This window comes from Argiope bruennichi, chromosome 10 (genome assembly GCF_947563725.1).
Source record: "Argiope bruennichi chromosome 10, qqArgBrue1.1, whole genome shotgun sequence".
Taxonomy (NCBI): domain Eukaryota; kingdom Metazoa; phylum Arthropoda; class Arachnida; order Araneae; family Araneidae; genus Argiope; species Argiope bruennichi.
In genome coordinates, this window is record NC_079160.1 from 79,299,147 (window position 1) to 79,321,488 (window position 22,342).

The 22,342-nt window shown below is 27.0% G+C and overlaps 1 protein-coding gene across 2 annotated transcripts in view; it reads right to left on the bottom strand.

Annotated features, from left to right (window-relative positions):
- LOC129988815 (uncharacterized) overlaps positions 1-22,342 on the bottom strand; it is a 92,431-nt gene that overhangs the window by 60,046 nt on the left and 10,043 nt on the right. Inside the window, exon 4 of one of the 2 annotated variants that reach the window (XM_056097087.1) lies at positions 15,850-18,058. The exons of the other annotated variant lie outside the window; for it this stretch is intronic. The gene's annotated coding sequence lies outside the window, so the exon portion shown is untranslated. Of the gene's footprint in view, positions 1-15,849; positions 18,059-22,342 lie in introns of those variants that run through there. 2 annotated transcript variants of the gene reach the window in all.

Genomic DNA, 22,342 nt, shown 5'->3' on the forward strand with positions numbered 1-22,342 from the left:
CACTCTTCCAGAAGAAAAAGAAATAAATGATTTAGTTTACTTCTTGAATAGCATCCATTAATCATGAGATTTTATGAATTCATTTTGAGAATTATTCCTCAAAACTCTTGAGGTCCGAATTTTTTTTTTTCCTGGAAATTTCTAGTTAGGAATTTTTGATTTGTGAAAACAATTAAACTGTTAGAATGGAATTTTATTTCTATTAGCAATCTATAGGATTTCTTAAAGTAAGGGTGCGATAACGAAAAATTTTCAAGGACTCATTTTTGATAGAAAAAATATATTTGAAGCTTAAAATTAAAAATAAATCAGAAGTAGAAATTGATGACAACTGAAACATAATTCAATGAACATAGTTGTGCAGTTGAACTTATTTCAAATTAAGATGATTTTTCCAACTACTTTTGCTTACTAATGTAACAGAATCTAACAAAAACGTGATCCATTAGTACGAACTTTATGATATAAAGACCAGAGTTCGTCATGTAGAGCTAAACATATGACAAGATAAAAATAAAATCTAAAATATCACACATATGAAACAAGGAAGCTGAAAATAATACAAATTATGTTAAAGAACAAAAATTTAACAAGGTAAGCAAAAATTTAAAATTTCTAAAAATTAAATAAAATGCAAGTAAATGATTTTCAAAATTTCAAAAATATTTGATTGGGAATGCCCTATCCCCAAATCATGAAACTTTATAAATGATATCCCAAATAGAAAAATCGATGATAAAAAGGGAACATGCAGCTAAACCATGAAGGGAAATAAAATCAGTTTGGATATGGATATCTTTCACCAAATCAAAGCTGTTTATGGATGGAATAAGATAGCCAATTCGTAATAGAGTAAATCTGACATCAGGTTTTCAGGTAGAAAAACAGACAACAGTATCGTGTGTGGTTTCTCTTTTTCTAGCCCACTTATGTTGTCCTATGTACCTTTTTCTTCAAATTAAGAAGAAAAAAAATTTAGAAAATTTGGTTCTCATATTTAATTATGCATCTTTTTATTGTACATATATGAGCATTTTCTTATTGAAAATTACAAGTTATGTTGAAAATTATGAAAATTACAAGTTATTGTTCTTTTCTCTTTTTTCAATTCCTACTATTAGCTTACATTCTCTCTATATATATCTTGTTCAAATTTTCAATCGTTAATAAAATACTTTTTTTGAAACTTGTAGTGGATGACTCTTGATTTTAATACAGTTTTTTTTTTCAAATATTAATTAATTAAATAAATTTGTCCAGTAATTTGTATTTGGTCGCCAAATACGTCGCCATGTCATCAAGTTTGTCGCCAAGCTCTATTTTGCCACTTAATATTGTAATTCTGTCATATGTATATACATATTTATATTAATTGTAATTATTTAATAAAAAGTAACTAAAATAAAATAAAAATGTTGAGCTAAGTAGGAACTGACTTAAATTTATATATATATATATATATATATATATATATATATATATATATATATATATATATTACTTGTTTCTAATAGTTTTGTTCATATGCCCGAAAAGTCTTTTTTAAACAATTAAGAAAACAAGAAGAAATGAAGTAATAAAAACCGATGGAAATAATCATTATTAGTTGTTCCACAAGGTAAAAGAGGATTCGAAATGAAATGGCCTATACTCTTTAACAATATTTAATGATATGGAAAAAATAATTCACTGATTCGTTTAAAGATTAGGCTTAATATGTAATGCAAGACTAGTTAGATTACTTTTTCTATGTTTCTTATACATTTCAAAATAAACAACTTCAATACTTGATTTTAAAAAGAAATGTACTCTCTAAACTATGCTTATACCATATTTGATAACGATTGATGCAGCAATATATAGCGCAATATACAGACACATGCACATTCGATTTTATTATTTATAGTGACACGGATTTACATTCATTTTTAAACTATATTAAATCGCTTATTAAATTTGCATTTTTTATTTAATAAACTTTCTTAAAAACATTCTTCAGTAGCTTCTGCCATTAATTAATAAAATTATCAGAGAGATATAATATATTCAGTTCGCAAATTCAATGAAATAATTAAGTATTTAATTATTACGAAAATTGCTTGCTTGTATTTCAAACAAAAATAATTAAATACTTAATTAAGCTTAAAAATACGCAATTTTAAATGCACATTTTTTTTTTTTTAGATTTTTATTTCTAAATTTTTATTTTTAATTAATAAACTTTCTTAAAAATATCTTATTCGGTAACTTCTGCCATTAAATAATAAAATTATCAGAGACGTACACTGTATTCAGATCGTAAATTTAATGAAATAATTAAGTATTTAATTATTACTAAAATTGTCTGATTTTATTACAAACAGAAATAATTAAATATTTACTTAAGTTTCAAAATACATGCAATTCTAAATACAGATTTTTAAAATTTTCATTTCTAAATTCTAATTTTTAATTAATAAATTTAAAAAATACTTTTTTCGGTGGCTTCTTCCATTAATTAATAATATTATCAAAGAAGTGCAATGTATTTATATCGTAGATTCAATGAAATTATTAAGTACTTAATTGCATATTTAAATGCTTGATTACATTTCAAAAGAAAATATTTAAACGCTTAAATTTAAAGTCAAAATACATGCAATTCTAAAAGTACATCTTTTTAAAATTTCATTTCCAAACTCTACAAAACCAATCAACAGCTATGCAGTTATGAATTGCAAAAGAATTTATCGAACCATTTTCAAAAATATAGAAAAAAAAATACAGGCGGAAGCATTTAAAAATAGAAAATAAAAATGTTTCTTGGAAAATATATCGGCAACAAGTTACCTAGCGCAATTTAAAGCTCGCTTAGAGATCCTGAGGCCACATATTTTCATTCAAAACCAAACCACAATCTGGTGATGGAAATTCTCATCAAATAAATTTACTTCAAAGAAAGTAAGCCCAACAAGTAGATTCGACATATTTTCCAATTTTTAGTTTCACAAAGAACGTTTTAGATTGAAAAGAAGAAAAAAATCCCAAAATCAGATTGGAATTATTGCCACAGCTTAGCAGGAAAAGTAAATAGATTTATCAGCAGACGATATTTTTTCTATCTTCTTTTTTTATGAATGTATTACATGTTGTCCAAATGATCTATCATAACCTCTGATTTGATGAGAATTTTGACACATAGGTGTTGGCAAAGCATGTCCGTATGTAAATTATCCAACTTATAATGCTAGTAATGAAAATCGTCGAAAGAACGATTTGGAATATCGATTCAGAATGTTATTTTCGCTATAGCCGGAGGCTGAATTATGAATTTACTCCCTGAAATTCAGACTCGAACACTTAATGAAAAAACGGGAGCCTATCACTATAGAAAAATCAAGAAAATTACTCCAATAAAAATCGGAAAAGTAGAAAAAGAAAAAGAAAAAAAAAAAATCACGGATATCGTGATTAGTTTAATGGAGGTAGAGATGTTCCGAAGTGAAGTGATCTGAAATATCGTGATTAGTTTAATGGTAGAAGGAGATGTTACGAAGTACGGTGATTGCAAACTTTGATTGAGTAAATCTCCGCACTTTAATTGCGATATTCGCGCATGAACAATTTTGCTCATTTCTGAAGTCGTTCGAATGTTTGCATAACATAAAAGAAGGAGGGAAAAATTGGGAAAAAAAATCCCCTGGGTCAGTTGTACTATAATTCTCCCATCTACAAGTAAAAAAAATCCCCGAGGGTAGATTGGTTTGACGATACTTAAGACGGAAGTTTGTTAAAAGAAGAAAATTAAATTCTTCTCTCTACATCTCAAAATTCGATATTTAAGAGCGATGCTTCCGCCATCTATCGGCCATTGGTGAAACTTTTATGAAAATTTCGCAACTTCTCGAGATAGAAAATTTAGTTTTACCTTTAAAACATTTTTATCTTCTTTTATTGGGATACTATTATATATATTCACCTGCAAAGAAAATGGGATGGGAAAAAAAGAAAGAAAAGAAGGGAAAGATTGATTCTCAAAAGTTATTTTTAGTAACCAATTGTTGTCATGTGAATAAAACGAGAAATAATTCATCAATAGAAAAAAATTAAAAGAGACTCGAATCTCTAAATGTAAAACATCGTAATATAATTGATATTTTAAATTTTATTCGATTGTCTGGTCCTCATCTGGCATGTTTAACTCAGCCGCTATATTTTATGTATAACAATTTTTAATTCATGCCACATTAAAAGTATTATCATATTAAAGCAAAAGTGAAAATTCTGTCTAGTTATTTTTTTTTTCATAACCTTAATATTACAAAAGCATTGCCATTGGAAGATTTGATGAAACAATAAAATTAGTTTAAACGTCCTTATAAAAAAAAGTATTACTTCAAACTGTTTAAAATTAATTTTTAAAAATTTCTTAAAACTAGAGAAAAACAATCGAATAGAAATAAAAAACTAGTAACACTGAAAGCTTTTTATCTATTTTAAAATATTGTAAAAATGCCTTTTGCGTTATTATATTTCGAAGTTACAGAAGAAAAACGAAAAAATAACGATTGATTAGCAATTAATTAAAAATCTAATTTAAAATTTGATAATTTAATAACTACAAATCCATTATCAGTCCTGTAGAGCATTTTAAGCACTTTTTACATCATGCCAAACGACAAACAATGTCAGTTTAAAATCAATCATGAAAAAAAAAAAAAATCATTTTGTGAAACACCATGATTGCTTTAAAAGTCGATGCAAAAATTACTTTCAACTTTTATATACATTTAATCTAATTATAAAGCATACTTTTTTAAAAAGCGGACCTAAAATGTGATCAAAAAATACTTCGAAGTTTTTTAAATATTGTTAAAAAGATATTTTGTTATTTTTCTGAAAATGACGATGTTTTCTTTAATAAATTATGCCAAAGCTTCTTAATATTTTATTTTCAAATAAAAGAATTATATATTTAAAGAGGGGAAATACTATAAATAATTTTCCATAAAAAACAGATCTAGCTTCAAAATACACCATATTTACTTTCATTTTAAAAACACAGGTTAAGATGTTCCTTACTTCTTTTCTACTTTTACGCCTTTTGCCGACCAGTTGATTGTCGGAATGTTCACTGGTTTCATTTCAAAGGATAGTTTTCATTTTATTCATGATTCCCTCTAAAAAGTATTTTTAAGTTTGAAATTGTAATAGTAATGACAGCGATATTATTTTAGTAATTTTATATTAGTTTTATTTACTGTAAAAATTAATCTTCCTAATCAGATCACATCCCATGATATCACAGTGCTGTTAACAATGTAATCGTCCGACCCATCTATCAACTAATTTTCACGATGTTATATCTTATTCCTACAAATATTGAATATGATCGGGTTTCGTTTCCTTTCCTTTTAAAAATGAAAAAATGACGTGATCGAAAAATTCATGAAATAATCTTTGATCTTTTTTCCATAACAATGAAATATATTGCTGCAAAATTATGCAAAAAAAAATACTTTTAAGAAATGGTAAAAATTTAGAAAAAAAAGTTACACGACAAATATATTGGCAACATAAAAAAGACAATTTTTAAAATTTTAAAACTAAATATTAAAAGAAAAAAAAAACTGGGCGAGAATATTTCTGTCAGTTACAACGGCAAAAATGCCAAAATAAGTTTAAATATTAATTAATTAAAGCTCGAAAAAAAAATCGTTTGGAAGCGCTTTATTCCATCTTTTAAAAAATATTTGTAACGAATTTGTTAGCGATGCGTCAAACAATCTGGCCTGATGAGCGTTAACACATACACTTACGTTCTCCTTAATTATTAATTGTGATTCCTTTGAAATGATAAACTCATAATAAATTTTAAAATTACTCTTATAAAATCCATTTCAGGCATGAAAATATTTTCTAATAATAAAAAAAGATTTAAAACAAAAATATGTTTTTTAAGAGTATCTTTTTCTAGATTTTTTTTTTAGGTACCTGTCAAAGAAGGCTTATAGAAATAATAGCAACAATAATTAACATTATATATATATATATATATATATATATATATATATATATATATATATATATATATAAACTTGAAAAAAAAAAGGAACATAAGTTTTTAAAGACATTCTTTATGACTTTTTTTTTTAATATTTTTATTTAGATTGAAACAGATGCCTACGTTATGACGTCTAAATTGATAAGGCAACCACAAAAAATTTTCTTCACAAAATGAATTTCAATTATTTTTAAAATAAAATTGTAGTTTTGAATTACACATAAAGATTAGAAAATTTTGAAGAAATTATCAAAATGATTGTTTCTTTTTTTCTTCATATTTTATTTCAGATGGTATTTCTATATCTGTAATATTTTCTTAAAGAAGCAGATTTTTTTTCAAAGATATTCAATAGGCTTAAATGTGTTTCAATGTTATCTTTGATTTAAATACTTTTATTAGTTACTAGCCGCCTTTGGCGACCAGCCGGTTCGCCAGTATTACCGTTCGCTACAATTTTCAATTTAATATTTTAAGTAACTGGTCTCTTAATAGATTCTCAAACAAAACATTTTTAATCTTCAAATTTTGATAGTCATACAAAAATTATACTGTTGTTTAGATCGTTTCGTTCAATTTACTATATATATTTTGCTAATTTGTTGTCATTTCCGGTAAAACTTCAACTTTAATTTAAAGTGGAAAGGGTGAAATTGCAATTATTATAAAGATATTTTGTAATAAAACCAAGCGTTTTATCTTATTTATCATCTTTATAGTTATTTATTTATTATTATTATTATTATTGAATATGAGTATTGCAAACAGAATTGCTCGGTATTTAAGTCTTATGTGTACTACAAAATATTTTTCATAATTTATGTAATATCTCAAAGAATAATTCAACAAAAATTTCTCAGATTCAGCATAAAATTCAGTTTTTAGTTTTGCTTTCAAAAGGATTGAAATGAAATCAATAATAATATTTTGTTCCGGTCTATAAATATATTTCAAAAATTATGAAGTCTAAATTTAATGCAGTAAGGTATCATATTCTGAGAAATATTCTGGACACACGAAATTTTAAATAAATGAATGAATGTTTCTATTTTCCACGATCAACTAAGACTTATTAATGAAGTTTTGAATGTTATTGGATTAATAATATAGAGAGTGTAAAAGATCATAAAATAATTTTTCTTGAATTTATTTTTTAGAAAAAAATTATATTTCATATTTGTTTCATTTCCTACAGACACGTGCCGAAAATTATATTTTTGCAGATTTCATTTCCAAAAAGATTTAATTTATTTTTAATTGGAGCTTTAATCACTGTGATATCAACACTTTGAAAAAAGCAAAATTTTTCCCATGAATGCGAAACGTGCTCGTGCAGCTTAAATTTTATTTTTATTTTGTGCGAAAAAAAATGGTTGAAAAATATAGTTAAAATTTTTATTTAAAAATTCATTAAAAATAGACATTTAATTTTAAGGTTAAAACATTGGTATCATTTAAAAGATAAATTTTTAATCTTTAACTTCATGTAAAAATCTTTTTTTGTGCGGTAATATTTCCGGAAGTTATAGCAGAAACACGCCAAAATTTCGCTTAATTTTTAAATAAATAAAATTCTAATTAAAAATCCGAAAAAATAACCCCCAGGTGCACATTCCCGGCCTCCAAGGTATACACGTGCCAAATTTGGTAGCCGTAGGTTGAATGGTCTGGCCTGTAGAGCGCCAACACACACACATTGAGCTTTATTATAAGGATAGATTAAAATTTCATTCATTCGTTGATTGAAAATTATCCTAATGCACATAGTTTCATTTCTGCACGCCTTACAATTAAAATCAGAGCGAGGGGTCCTCACAAAACTTTCTCGCATACTCTCCAAAAAATTTCTTTGTCTCTCACTCCCCGCATAAAACTATTGACCGAGAACTTTGATTAATGATCGAGCGTGGCAATGAACGATAGTTTCAAAATATAGATATGTGGCGTGAACTAACATTCTTACTATATCTGCCATGAGAATAAATATTTTCGACGCTACTTTATCAGCAGCTTGGCACCGAAATTTGGCATGGAATTATAGCCACAAGATAACATATAGAATTTCAATGATTTAAATCAGTGCCTTTAATGCAGTATGGCGGTTAAACGCATGCGAAAGCACATATCGACAGACAGTCAGTCATCTCACAAATATTTCGTTCAAAATTAAACCAAATAATTTTTGTTCAATTTTTTTCATATTTTATACGCTAAAATTGAGTCTCAAAGTTTATCTAACTAGTTCTTTGGATTTTTTTGTAATTATCGAATTCCATTGTATCATAGACTGACAGATTTCCTGTGAATAGATTCCGTATAATATTTTATAGAAATGTACAAATTCGGTCGTAATTCATACAACAAATTGTATCCATCTAGTTAATGAAGATTCGTAAAAAAAAAAAAAAAAATTAGTTAGCATTTTTTGTAGTTACGAATTTTCTTGTATCCGAACATCCAGACTGATAGACTTCCTGTGAATAGATTCCGTATAATATTTGATAGAAATGCACACATTCGGTCGTAAGTTCGTACACCAAATTGTATCCATCTAGTTCATAGGAATTCGTCAAAATTTCGAGTTCGAGTTTTTTCATGATTACAATACTTCCTCTATACTTCGTATATGAGAAAGACAAAAAAAGAATCGAATGTTTATTAATAATTAATAGACATTCGATTCATAATGGAAATAATTAATTGAAAGCTTAATAACGTACATTTGTTAGCATTGAGTTCTGAACTCACAAATTAATCTTATGTTTATTTTTATCACTTTATTTAACGATGAATTATCACCCTTCATGAATGAAATAGCTTTTGTCATTTAATTCCTTTTTATAGATTGCAAATAATTGAATTCATATATCAAATTTCAAATTGGTAGAATTGTAAGTGTCGCTTTCTGTTGGCAATACCAAATTAACCTTCAGCAATTTTCTAAATGAAATGCTTTTAAAAGTTCTTAATCATTTCTTGTTGAACATCAATCTCTATGAGCAGTTGTTATCATCTCAACTTGACAAGCAAATAATTTCAATAAGCAAAAAAACCCTTCAATCACATATTTTTTGTTTATCTTACAAGAATAGGGAAGGGGAAAGAAAAGGAATGTTTTTCCGTTTGCTACTTCTTGACATTTCGAAGGAAAAAAAATATAAAATCGGTTCTAGAAAAGTATTAAATGAAAAAATAATGGGAGTTAAAAAAGATTTTTTTAAAACTTGTATCATGACATAACCGTGCCAAAATCACTATTAAGCAAATAAGTGCTTTCTTTGGAATAAAAAAAAAGTGCTTAACATTCGATATTTTCCTGACACATGAAGGAGTTAAGTGTTATTTATGACACTGCAAGAACACGCAAAGTAAAAAAGAAAAAAAATGGCAAAAGCGAGATCTTTTTTTTATAATTTAAAGAAAACAAAACAATACGAACAAAAAATCGTCTGCAAAATAATTAGAGTCAAAAAGTTCCAAAAACAAATGAATCTAACAATAAATTATACTCCCTACTTATAACGCTGCAAAGTTGTTGTTAACCGAATAAAGAATCGCATTCTTTTTTTAATCATTTGTTTTAAAATGTTGACAGTCACTTTGATGGAAAGCTGCGCCATTTTGGAACAAAGCAGTGGAAAATTTAATTAGCATCCTTACAATCGAAAGGGGTGAGACATATCGCTTCTAATTATGACACTCTGTCTTCCAATCACTTAAAAGAAATGAGGCGTTAAGTGATATATTTTAAATAGAATTACTGTCCCAATGGCAACATCATTTCTGTTTTCTGGAATAAGAATTTTAGAGTTCGTTTTACTGGAAGTAATATGTCTTGCTGTTATTAAAGTGTTGCTTTCTCTTCGTTCACTTCTAGCGTGTAAGTCATTCATTAAAGCTTAATAGCGATTTACAAATTTATTGAACTAGAATTTTTTATGTTCACTTGAAATCAAAAATAATCAGATTATACTGTAGATGTTTGCTTTTATAATATTTCATCTTTAAAAGAAGAAAGTAATCTTCATTAAGTTTTGTTGCTTACAGCTTTCTTTTTTGCTTTGTAATTTATATTTTTTATCTTAATTCTAGGAAATATTTAATAATTTGTTTTTATATTTATAAGCGATTTCTTTAAACATCAACTACTAAAGATTATATCACTATATATCACTATTTTTACCAAACGCCCAATTAAAATTAAAGAAAGCATTTAGGATTTGTTTAATTAACTTGATGTTAATTAATACCTTGTTTTGAAGTAGTTCAAGAATTATTTGAGGCGTATTTCGTAATTTTAAATGTGGTTATATGAGGTGAAAGACACCTGAGCCGGCACCCTCATTTCCAAATTTCAGCACAAGAATAACGGATAAATGGGATTAAAGACTGTCTCGGCTGTCGATTGGCTTAACTTAAACTGTGTACTTAAAACTCTATACTCAAAATGTGTAGCTCACGCGTATTCACTTACTGTTCTGGTGCAAGTGTTTCTAATGCTGGGGTGTGGAAGTTTGGGGAAGAAATGGCGAGTCAAATGTCATCCTCATTATCTGACCCCGCTTCAAAGTATATGAAGGCCGGTTGAAGTGCCCCCATTTCGCATATGGTGAAACAGTACGCAGCGTTTTGTACCTTGTAACAGCATTCAGTGTAATATAATGGAAGTAAACCGATCACACATTTTGTACTCCTACATTTCCACTCTACTGGATCAAAATTTTGGCAAGTATCAGTAATTTTGGCTACCAAACCGCATATCAAATTTCATTTATCTAAATCATTCCGTTCTCGAGTTACATCGTGTTCATGAACATACAAATATGCTTACCAACAAATGCAAACAAGTGATGCATTTGACAGATTGATCCAAAATTTAACACGCATCTACTAGTCAATTCCGATAATTCATTTATATACCAAATTTCATCAATATAGCGCCGACTTTTGTATTATTATTATTATGTTAGAATTATTTTGTGTACACATTTCGCACCGGGGGCACCTCAGAAACGGAAAAGAGAAGTTGCCATATACGTAAGCAGATTCTCAATTCTTTGCTGGATATAATAATCGTGTGTAGTGTAGTAGTTATAATAACATCCATTCCGATGTCGGATAGCACCTCTCCGTGGGTACAAACAGACAGGCAGACTTCCCGTTGCATACCCCCCGGGGGGCACCTCAGAATGAGAATGAGATGCTTCCGGCATGGTGGTTGGATCTCGCCACCCTGGAGGGTACACTAATAGGTGGGGGATCTGGCTCCTCCCATCGATGACGTGACGTACTTCCTTCAGGGAGGGTTGTACCGTGGCCGGTGATGGCCCTTAGGACTCAACCACAGTTCCCGCTAATGTATCTGTTGCGGCGGTCCGGTCATTCAGTTTTTATGGTTTAAATCCGTGTGCCTTCGTGGCGGGTTGCAGAGTTAGATGGCTGACTTCCCGTTGATGCATTTCATCCAAGTTTTCATAGAAAATTGATCATCAAGATTACAGACTACATTTTATTTCTCAATCTCTATATACCAATAATCGTGATCGCAGACAGACAAACATTATTCTATATTCCATTATTCAACATAATGATTCGCCAAAATATCGAGTCGAAAGTTTCGACGATTGCAATATTTTCGATTTATATACTTCAAATATGAGGGGGCAAAAATGTGATTTTAACGAAAATTAAGGAACATTAATTATACTTTTTGATGTACTTAAAATTATTACTTGATGATCACAAAATATTTTTTAACATGTATAAAGAAAGCTTAGGAAGCACATCACTGGTTGTGAAAGAAAGAAAGGAATCCCTCACGTTTCAGTATATAGGTTGTCCACTCTAATCATGGACCAACAACTAAATTATTAGAGATATGCACATGCTTCAAATTAGAAAATGTTTTAAGTGGCAAAAATAATTATATTTTATGCTTCTTCAGCGATATGAAAGAAATCTTTTCGAAAGATCTTGTCACTGAAGAATACTTGGATTCTGTATCAAAATATGTATCGAAAACGCACTTGGCACAACAGATTTGAATCAGCTCGATAAACTGAAAACTGCCAGTGCAGAAGTGTGGCGGTAATTGGCGTCGTTTTTCATCACCTCAAACTGTATGTTGCATTGGCCTTTTAAAGAAAAGATGTTACAGTTCGATAAAGACACCTACCTCGTCCTCCGTATTCCCCAGATCTTGCTCCATCCGACTATTGCTTGTTCATGTCATTTAAAAATTCTCTCCATCATAAACGGTTCTAATCAGCAAGCTAAATAAAAATATACCTAAAGGAGTATTTTGGTAGTAAGCCTTAATAATTTAAGAAAGTGGGAATGAAGTGGCTGCTTGTGAAATGGACGAAGGTGATCGAGCAGAATGGTTCATAAAAAGTGCAATAAATCAAACTGAAACAAAACATTTCGCATATTCATCTTAAATAAAAAAGAATAAAGAAATTCATGGGACACCACAATATTATATTTATTCTGTCCACAAAAGTTAAGTGATACTTAAAAACCTATATGAAGCAATGAAAAAAGACTTTCCCTTTTTTAAACATAAAAAAAGACATATTTTCATTATGTATTAAGAATATTTGAAGTAAATCATTCAATGTCTCTCACAACATTTCATGAGCTAGAAGTAGCTATGCTAACAACTAATTTTATAAGAATTATTGGACAATTTTTCCTGTCTACTATCCATCACTGTTGGTGTGTTTTGTTAGTCTTGGGTGATAAGAAGCTCTACTAATATGGAACATGTTATTCAATTATGTTAATTGAGGAACTTGACTTGTTTGCTTTTCAGGTACAGACCTTTAATAAAATAAAACAAATGTTGCATTTGTTCATCATTAGTTATTTAGTTTAAAATATACCTTAAAATTTAGTAATATATATATTATATTATTAAAAAATTAACTTGAAGCAAAAATTCGAAATTTTTTTGAATAATTCAGAATGTTAATGCTACTGTCAAAGTGATTATGTGATTATCAAACAATGTAATGCATTGATTAATCACTCTGTCTACCAATTATTAATATTAATTTGATTAATCACAATGACCATAGCATTAATGCTATGCAATAGATATTGCATAGCATTAATGTATATTATAAAACAATGTACATGTATATTATAAAATAATTTCATTAGTAAGAAAAAGAGAATAATTTTGGAAAAAAAAAATGGAAACCTACCAAATATTTTACCAATATATATTATTTTTAATACTTTGCAATGTTTATATTTTTAAGCAATTTTGTAGACCAGCGGTTCTTAGCCTATGGCTCGCGACCCAAAATTGGGTCGCGAAGCATATTTCTTGGGTCGAACCAAAAAAGTTAGTAATACACCAAATTTCAGACATTTTAGAAATGACGACTTGAATAAATATCAACAATCGAAAATGAATGTGATTAACAAGACCAAAAAATATCAGCTGATTAAAAAGCGAGAGCAAAAAAAGTACGTGTGATGATAATAACGGTGAGAACTAAATGGAGCAAAGCTGTCGAGGGCGTACAAGAGAAGCGCGCCAAATATTTGACCAAATATTTGATTTGGCTTGAAGATCTTTCAAAATGTATTCAAGCACAAGGTTCTCATTAAAACTGTACGACTTGCATTTAAAATTTAAAAGACTTAACATATGTATTGATATTTCTTTTTTTTTAGGAATAAGTTAAAATGTCAATTATTTTCAAAAAGTTATAAATATATTTTAATTTGGTCAATAAAAATTATTAAAAACACTTGATTATTAATTAAATTTTCCTTGGATCGAAAAGTACTTTTGTTTATCTTTATTATTAAAAAAATAAATAAGAAATGTGTAAGTTAAAAAAAAAAATCATCATCGTAGGATTGAAGATTTTTTAAAAATACAATCTAAAATAAAGCAATGAAAAAATTTTGACTTTTTCTCAAATATTTCTCAAATTTGGGTCACGGCTTAAAAAGGTTAAGAACCACTGTTGTAGACAAAAGGTGGAATTTTCGAAATAATCATTCATTATATTACTTCACATATTACTCATTTTATTTTCACAAAATTGTTTTTAATCATTCAATTTAAGTTACTTTGAGAGGAAGGCATCCAATTCTAGGAAATGCTGTATTTACTCTTTTCTTAGCTAATAAATGAATATTTAGTTTGATTAAGAAAAAGGCTTTACACTTAACTATTCCAGTATTCTATTAAAATCGAAAATGCCTGCTAAGGTATCTATCTATCTATATTAATAGACATAAGAAAAGAACTGAAATTAGGAAGGGAAAGGTTCGTAGAAAGTAAGAGGATTGGGAAAGATGTCTTAGACAGAATATTCAATAAAATTTTGATGAATGGAGTTTTGTAGAATTTTCTAACTCAAAAACTTCCAAGTGCATTTCTATTTAAATAAATATTTTATGATCTATGAAATATTTTAATAATAAATGATTATGAAATATTTTATGATCTACACAGAGATCTATTCTTGATAATGTTTATTTATTATAATATTATCAAACTAAATGAACTTTAAAAACAGTATCCATGAAAGTAAGTAACAAATATTTAATTAGTTTTGTCTGAATTAGGCAATTTATTTCGCATTTCTTTTTAGTCTGAATATCTCAATCCAAAAATTAACAGCAACAGTATAATCAGTTTCGGTTTTCAACAATTGAACAACTTTTTTTACAGTTTTTGATTTCTTGATCTAACAACTTTTCATCAATTAAAATTATATTTAACAAACTATCTATCAATTTCATCAAAGCAATGGAATTTGTTGCTTCATCAAGTAATGCAGAATTCAAACTATTAAATTTGAAGAAAATATTTTCTTTTAGATGCACCTTTTTCAGCAAATTCTCAATTCATTTAATGCATACCTATCTGGGAATGCATTTAATACCTTTTTTTAATAAATTAATACTGAAAAAATCCTTTTTGAACATATGAAAATATATATTTGTTCCAAATAGAATTATGATAAGGCTTTGTCACTAAATTTTTCTGAAATTTCAAAAGGTTACCAACTTAGATGCAGACAAAAAATGAAGTTTCACAAAAGAAGCATTCAATTTTTGATTTTTAAAGTTACAATTGAAATTATCTGAATTGTCACATTTGGCGAGTCATCATTAGAAAAAAGTCTAATTTGGCAATCAGAATGAAAACTTTTAAGTCTAACCAGACAAAAATTGAGACAGATAAAGATAGTCAGAAAAAATAATACAGTTATTTCAAATTTCAAAGTTAAAGATCCGGAATTCCAGAACAGAATCACCCCTGAATATTGTGATTTTAAAATCTGTAATTCCTAATCAGATTAATTAATTAATACCAATTACAGATATTAGTAGTAAGACAGAAGCAGTTGAAGATAGTCAGTTAAGCCTTCTATAATAAATAAATTAACAAGTAATCTTAATTTTAAAAAATAATTTAAATAAGCTAGAAATAAAAATGAAAAAATAAGTTTATAGGGATAGTTTTTATTTTTTGTACGATAAATTTATACAAAAACCTTAAAGTTGTGAAACTACAGAAAGAAAAAATTGAACTAATAACAAAAAACGTTTTTTGTTTAAATGTTAAGGAACAAAACAGGGATAGTTCATGGAAATTTTATCTTTACACAAGTAAAAAGTTGGACAAATTTCTAACAAAGTGAACAAGTACCAAAAATATATATAATAAATGTGTAAATTACTGAAGTTGAATTCTGAGCAAATTATATAGATAATAAAGAAAACAGATTATTAGACAAAGAAGTGTTAAAATACCAGAATAAATATTTAAAAAAATTATTTAATATTTTATTAGCAAATTGTAACATATATACAACTTTCCATTTTCTCAGTGACATGTATTCTAAAACATGTTTAGCAAAAAAATATCACGAATATATTAATATAACCCACTCTTTCTTCTGAAATTATAAAAATAGTAAACACAGAACTACTACTGAAATTTTTAAAAACATCCATCAATATTTTAGAAACGCAGTTGAAGTTGTTCTTGACATGACATTCCAGACAAAAACAATCTTTACAAATGCTATACTAATCAATTTTCTATAACAATTTTATTTTTGATATGATATACTTGGGAAAGAAAAAGTATTTTCATGAGCTTTCATAAACTAAAATTTGGAACATTTGCTAACTGCTTATGCTTATAATTTATGTGAATGTTATAAAACATCAATAGACATTTATATAATTACAACTTATATGATCAACATTTCAACACAATTTTTAGTTACTAACATAATTAGATGTTCATAATAATCAGAACTTTAATTCTGAAGATAGTCAAAAATGGATTAGTAATGAAAGGATTAAATCATATTTAATAAAACCAAATAAAAAAATTATATCCAGCAGATCACAAAATCTTCACACATATCCATTTTGAACACCATTAATAATCTATTTATAACTGGGCTTTAGAACTTCTGTGTTCTCTTTTAGCACATGCCTATTTACCACAATTTATTTTTATTGTCATAACTCTTATAGGAATGATATATATATACAGGGTGTCCCAAAAAAATGTATACACATTTTAGCAGCTGATAACTAAGTTATTTCTTCTTTCTTTACGGACTGAACCCATTGAACCGAGTGATGGTAGACAGACTTGAATTTGAAGAAAGGAAATTTATTCTAAAATGCTACTGGAAGTATGAAAATGCAGTAGAAGTGCAAAGACAATTTAAGAGGGAGTTTAACAAAGAATCACCTACACGAGTTACCATCACTCGAATTAGAGATAAGTTTAAAGCTGATAGAACTGTTCAGGACGTCCATAAACCTGCAACAGTTGTTCAGTTGAGGGCAACCATTGAACATGAATGTACGAATATCCCAAGGGAATTGTTCCATCATGTGTGCTATTCCATCGCTTTGAGTTGTCAGCAGTGTCTGGAGCAGAACGGACATCAGTTTGAGAACATGCGATAACAAGACAATAGAATGATATTGAATCTTTTACATGTTGAAAATTATTCGAATTATAATAAACCCCAAATTTACAATTATTTAAAGTGTGTATACATTTTTTGGGACACCCTGTATTTTTGTGTTTCTCACAATTAATTTGCACAGTACTGTATATCTTTTAACATTTCATAATGGCATCAAAAATTCATGTTATAATTTAGTGGAGTTAATGCCAAAGCATGTACAGTATCTCATTAAAACTAGAGGAGGACATATTTGCTACTCGATTGCATACCATGCGTGTAAGTGAAGCTATACTAATTAAACAACATTGTGAAAATGTTTGCGTTTATCCCAGTTAATTTGCACAGTACCGAATATATTTTAACATTTCACATCAGAAATGCACCACATAAGAATTATCCTAAATGAAGATTTGATAAAATAATTATTTAACAAAATAATTACCAATCTTCAAATATGAAACAAAATTAATGAAATCATTTAACATTTCTTGTCAGAAATGCAACACAGCAAAATTATTCTAAATAATGGTTTAGTAAAATAATTACAAATCTCCAACTATTTCATCTCAAAATGTAATAATCTGAAGCATCACAATTGGTATACCTACGAAGTTAAGTGAAGCATTTAAGCGTTTCATTAAATATACAATACTAAATTACAAAATATTATAAAAACTATAATGTAAGAATAATTTTCCCCCTGAAATCTTCAATAAATGTTACATTTATTTCAGAATTATAAGAAACACAAATCAAAGTCTATGGACAATGTGCTAAACATCTGTTAGACTCATCAAAGCAACTTAATAGAAAACTATTATTAATTCCTCAAGAGGCAACATTATTCGTCAATTTTTACAATTGTCACTGTGTTCAATCAAAATGTTTCTTTAAAAAATTTTGTAATAACATATGTTATATTACATACTTTACAATCCTAGTACAATAGGTTGGCAGATTTTGAAACAGGACTAATGAAAGAAAGAACTGCGGCATGATGTATACTGGTTAAAGTAGAATTAGAAACAAGTATAATTCAAACCTGTTAAGAAATTGAAAAATATATCTATATATAATGTTAAAAGCAGGAATGAATACAACCTATGTGATCACAAATATATAATCAATATAGCATCAAATATGCAAATATAAGAGATAGGTAAATGAGTTGCACCATAGACCGGCATCATTTGAAAGTATAAAAAAAATCTTAAAAAGACATTGAATGGGGAAAAAATGAAAATGTGCTTCTGAATATATTTATTACAAAGTTATGAACATTATATTAAGCGGTATATCTCAAAGTAATGAACACACTTTTTTTTTTTTTTTTCATTTTGAAGTATATTACTATAAAACTTCTTACAATATTTTCAGAATTCAGCTAGTAACTTAAAATTATCTCATTTCAAAATGTTTGCTTTTTGTAATTTAATATTTTATTAATGATATAAATATTACTTTCATGGGTATTCTGTTTCACCACATAAGTCTTTTTATAATGTGAAGAAATACAATATTTAACCACTTTGGATTGGGTCTGACAGATTGTAATAAATTCCAAAACTTGACAAATTGACATTATTCCAATATTTAAAGGCTTTTACTTGGCATTACTTGATATAATACTATATTCAGCCAATTCTCAGTTTTATAATAAGTGGAATTTATATTCCATAGTTTCAATATTTTAAAAATACAATCAAGATATGCATGAACAATTCTGAAATTCTATAATTTTATGTTATTGAGTATAACTTCAATTCAACTCACTGACAGACACTACTATTTTAGATTGATTATAAATACAAAAAAATAAATTAATTTTGTTAAATTTTAAAGACAATAAGTGTTATTATTTATTAAAAGTGTCAAGGAAACCATCTCAAAAAATATTAAGAAGGAATATATTGATATTACTGCAGTGTACCAAAAATTATTTCAATTATATATTCTGAAATAACTATTCTGAATTTCAAAAATAAAAAACAAAGCAGGATAAAAAAAGTGTTTTTAGATATTAACTTGAATACAATAAATATGAAAATATCAAATAATTTTTTTAAACTTTTCATTGTTATTGATAAGAAAATCATTTTTATAAAATTATATACAAACTATGGAAAAATTTACAACATGAAAATTGCAACAAATTGGACTTCCATTTCAATATATTTTCCCCTTTTTTTAATATATATATAAAAAAATTAACTGCTACATATACAGATACATTATTTATAATTAGTCACAAATTTATTTCTAGATTATAATTAATAAATAAGTTTCATTATATCATGCATTTTTATACTAATAAAAACTTTTTCGAGGAATCCAAATGTAAAAGTCATTATGTAAAAATAATGGCTGGACGAAATCTAAGCTTTTCAATTTTATATTAATTTGCTTGGCAAAATAATACAAAAATACAGTAAATATATATATATTTTTTAAATAATAAAGAATTATTCATAACTTATAGTAAACATAGGTGAGTATGCATGAGTTGCCGCTATACAGGCTAGATCATTTGACCTAGACCCACCGAACTAGGTACATACATATTTTGGAGGGTGAAAATATGCACCTTGGGAAGATTTTTTTAAATTTTACATTGAATTTCAATTAATAAAAAAATGAGCAAATTTTAGTATTTTTCCATAATAACATCCAAAATTATTACAGTAAAAATAATTTTTATATCATCTTAAAATTTTAAAAGTTATCTTTTCAGCAATACTAATTTTTTAACACATAAATTAAATTTCTATTTTTAATATTTTTTTTGAAAAATGATACAAGCATTTTTTCCAACAATTTATTTCACAAACAAGAAAATGAAAATTTAACCATCACAAGCATGTTACACAGACATGGGAAAAACGTTTTTATCAATATGTTGCCATCACATTGAAAAAAGCACAAATTAAAATGAGCTAACTCATGCTGCAAACTAAACCTAGAAATGTGCAATTTTTATTACGTCTGTAAGGAATGAACACGACATTTTGTAGAAAAATAATAACAAAAAAAAAAAAAAAAAAAAAAGAGCCCGTGTGAACTTTTAAAATATCTATATAATGAATTCAATAATATAGTATTTAAGGCAAACATTGTTTATATAAGAGAGAGAGACAATAAATGTTCTGATGATTTACAAATTTTATATTTTTATACAGACCCTCAATTTTATTAATCATATTTAGTAAAATATTTCTGAGACATTAACATTTAAATAAAAAAAGATAGATACACTCTTTTATGACTAAAATTGGTAAGTTATGAAAATTTGAATATTATAATCTCATAAAAATATGCAATTTTAGACAACTCCATTGATCATCTCAAAGAAGATATGCTAATCAATGTCCAGAATTTCTCCAAGGCTAAAATTGTTGATTATCCTGAAATAAGTCCATAATTTTAAACATAAATAATTAAAGTCAGACATTAAAAACTTCATTATTTGATCAGATTTGGTCTCAAATAATAGAAATGTTTGCTTTTTATTTGAAAGATGCAGTATGAATATCATAAAATATTTCATTAAATAGAATTCCTTAGAATCAAAAAAACTTTATATATATTTAGATATTAGATTTCGTAATTTTTCAGAAATTCATTTATTGACTAAATTAAAATATTGTCACTCACAACATTTAAATTCTAATGAAAGTAAAACTAAAAAATGAATTTTATGATGAACCAAGGAAATTTTTATTAAATAATTCTTTGAGATATTGCATTAATTATAAAAAGTATTCTGTAGTGCACATAAAATTTCAATGCTAAATTATTCTGCTTTCTGTTGTCATATTTTTAAAAAAATATCTTTGTATTTAATGAAGTTGAATCCTATTTGCTTCAATATAAAGTGTACATTTTATGGGAGCTTATATATAGTACAGTGAATAGAATTTGCATAAAGCTTCTATAATAGTAGTGGCTATATTACAGTCAGAATTTGAATGCTTAAAAATATTTTTTCTGAAGAAACTAGTAAGAAACCAAGTTACATTAAATTTAAAACTTCAATGAGCAATTATCTCAGTGACAGAAGTGAACCAGCTGATAGTCAAAAGTGGCTAGCAGAAAAGGCAAATTTTACAGTTTATGTACCATATTAGATGCAATATTATAATGTAGTTATGTTACAAAGAAACTCAAAGCAGAATTAAAACACTATTCTCTAATATCTATACTGAGAATGTCTTCACCTGTTTGTTTATAAAAAGATTTTCTAGTGAAATAAAACAAAGCTCAATGTAAAAAAATTAAATTATGACAAAAGCAGAAAAATTTTTTTGATTGTCATGGAACAACATGAATGAAAGCATGCAATAAAATTGGTTAAAAACCTTCCTATGACATTATGCACATCTGAAAAGTTAAAAATAAAAATCTATTAAAAAATGAAATATGTGAGTAAAAGGCATCTGAATATATCAGTAGACAAAAATCATAACTGATGTGATTTTTTTTAGTAGTACTGAAATTAAAAATTGATTTTAGTTTTTAATTAAATTTCTTTGAACTTCAGTATTCATACATATAACTTTGGCTGTTTTTGTAATATTTCACATATAATATTGTTGAAATACAACAAAAAATAAAAACGTTTTGATCCCTCAACCTCAATTTTTATTTGTCAGAACTGTTCTACTGCAACTTTCTGTTAGCATAGGGTGGTTAAATCCTTCCCCTCCTTTGCTTCATAGCTATGAATGAGATTTGTCAGAACTGTTCTTCTGCAACTTTCTGTTAGCATAAGGTGGTTAAATCCTTCCCACCCTTGCTTCATAGCTATGAATAAGGATGTAAAATTTGATATTTTGAAAGAATATCACAAAACAGAATACAGGATTCTTAACCATAATCAAATAAGAACTTATTATTAGATTTTAATTAAACTTTTCGAAAGACAGTTGACAGAAAACATGATATATATATATATATATATATATATTATTCCTATCATTTCTTTCATAGAATGATTAGCCATTTGAGGTAGTAAATCATAATCCCTTTTAATTGTTCAAATTAAATCAGATCATGATTTAATTAGAGATATTTACTACAGATTCTCACATTAATGTCTAAAAGTAATTATTTAAATCATCTGTTCAGCATTTCATTGGGCTTGAAATTTAAAATCATTTACAGAAAAAATTAGCATTGGATATAATATAAATTAGAATGTAATTTTGTGAGAATGTATGTTATATTTTTATACCCAATTGATAAATTAGTAACAAAAAGGGGGGGGGGCAATTCCAACTTTATTACTAAATAACATTAATATCATTAATCCATTTGCTGTATGATAAAA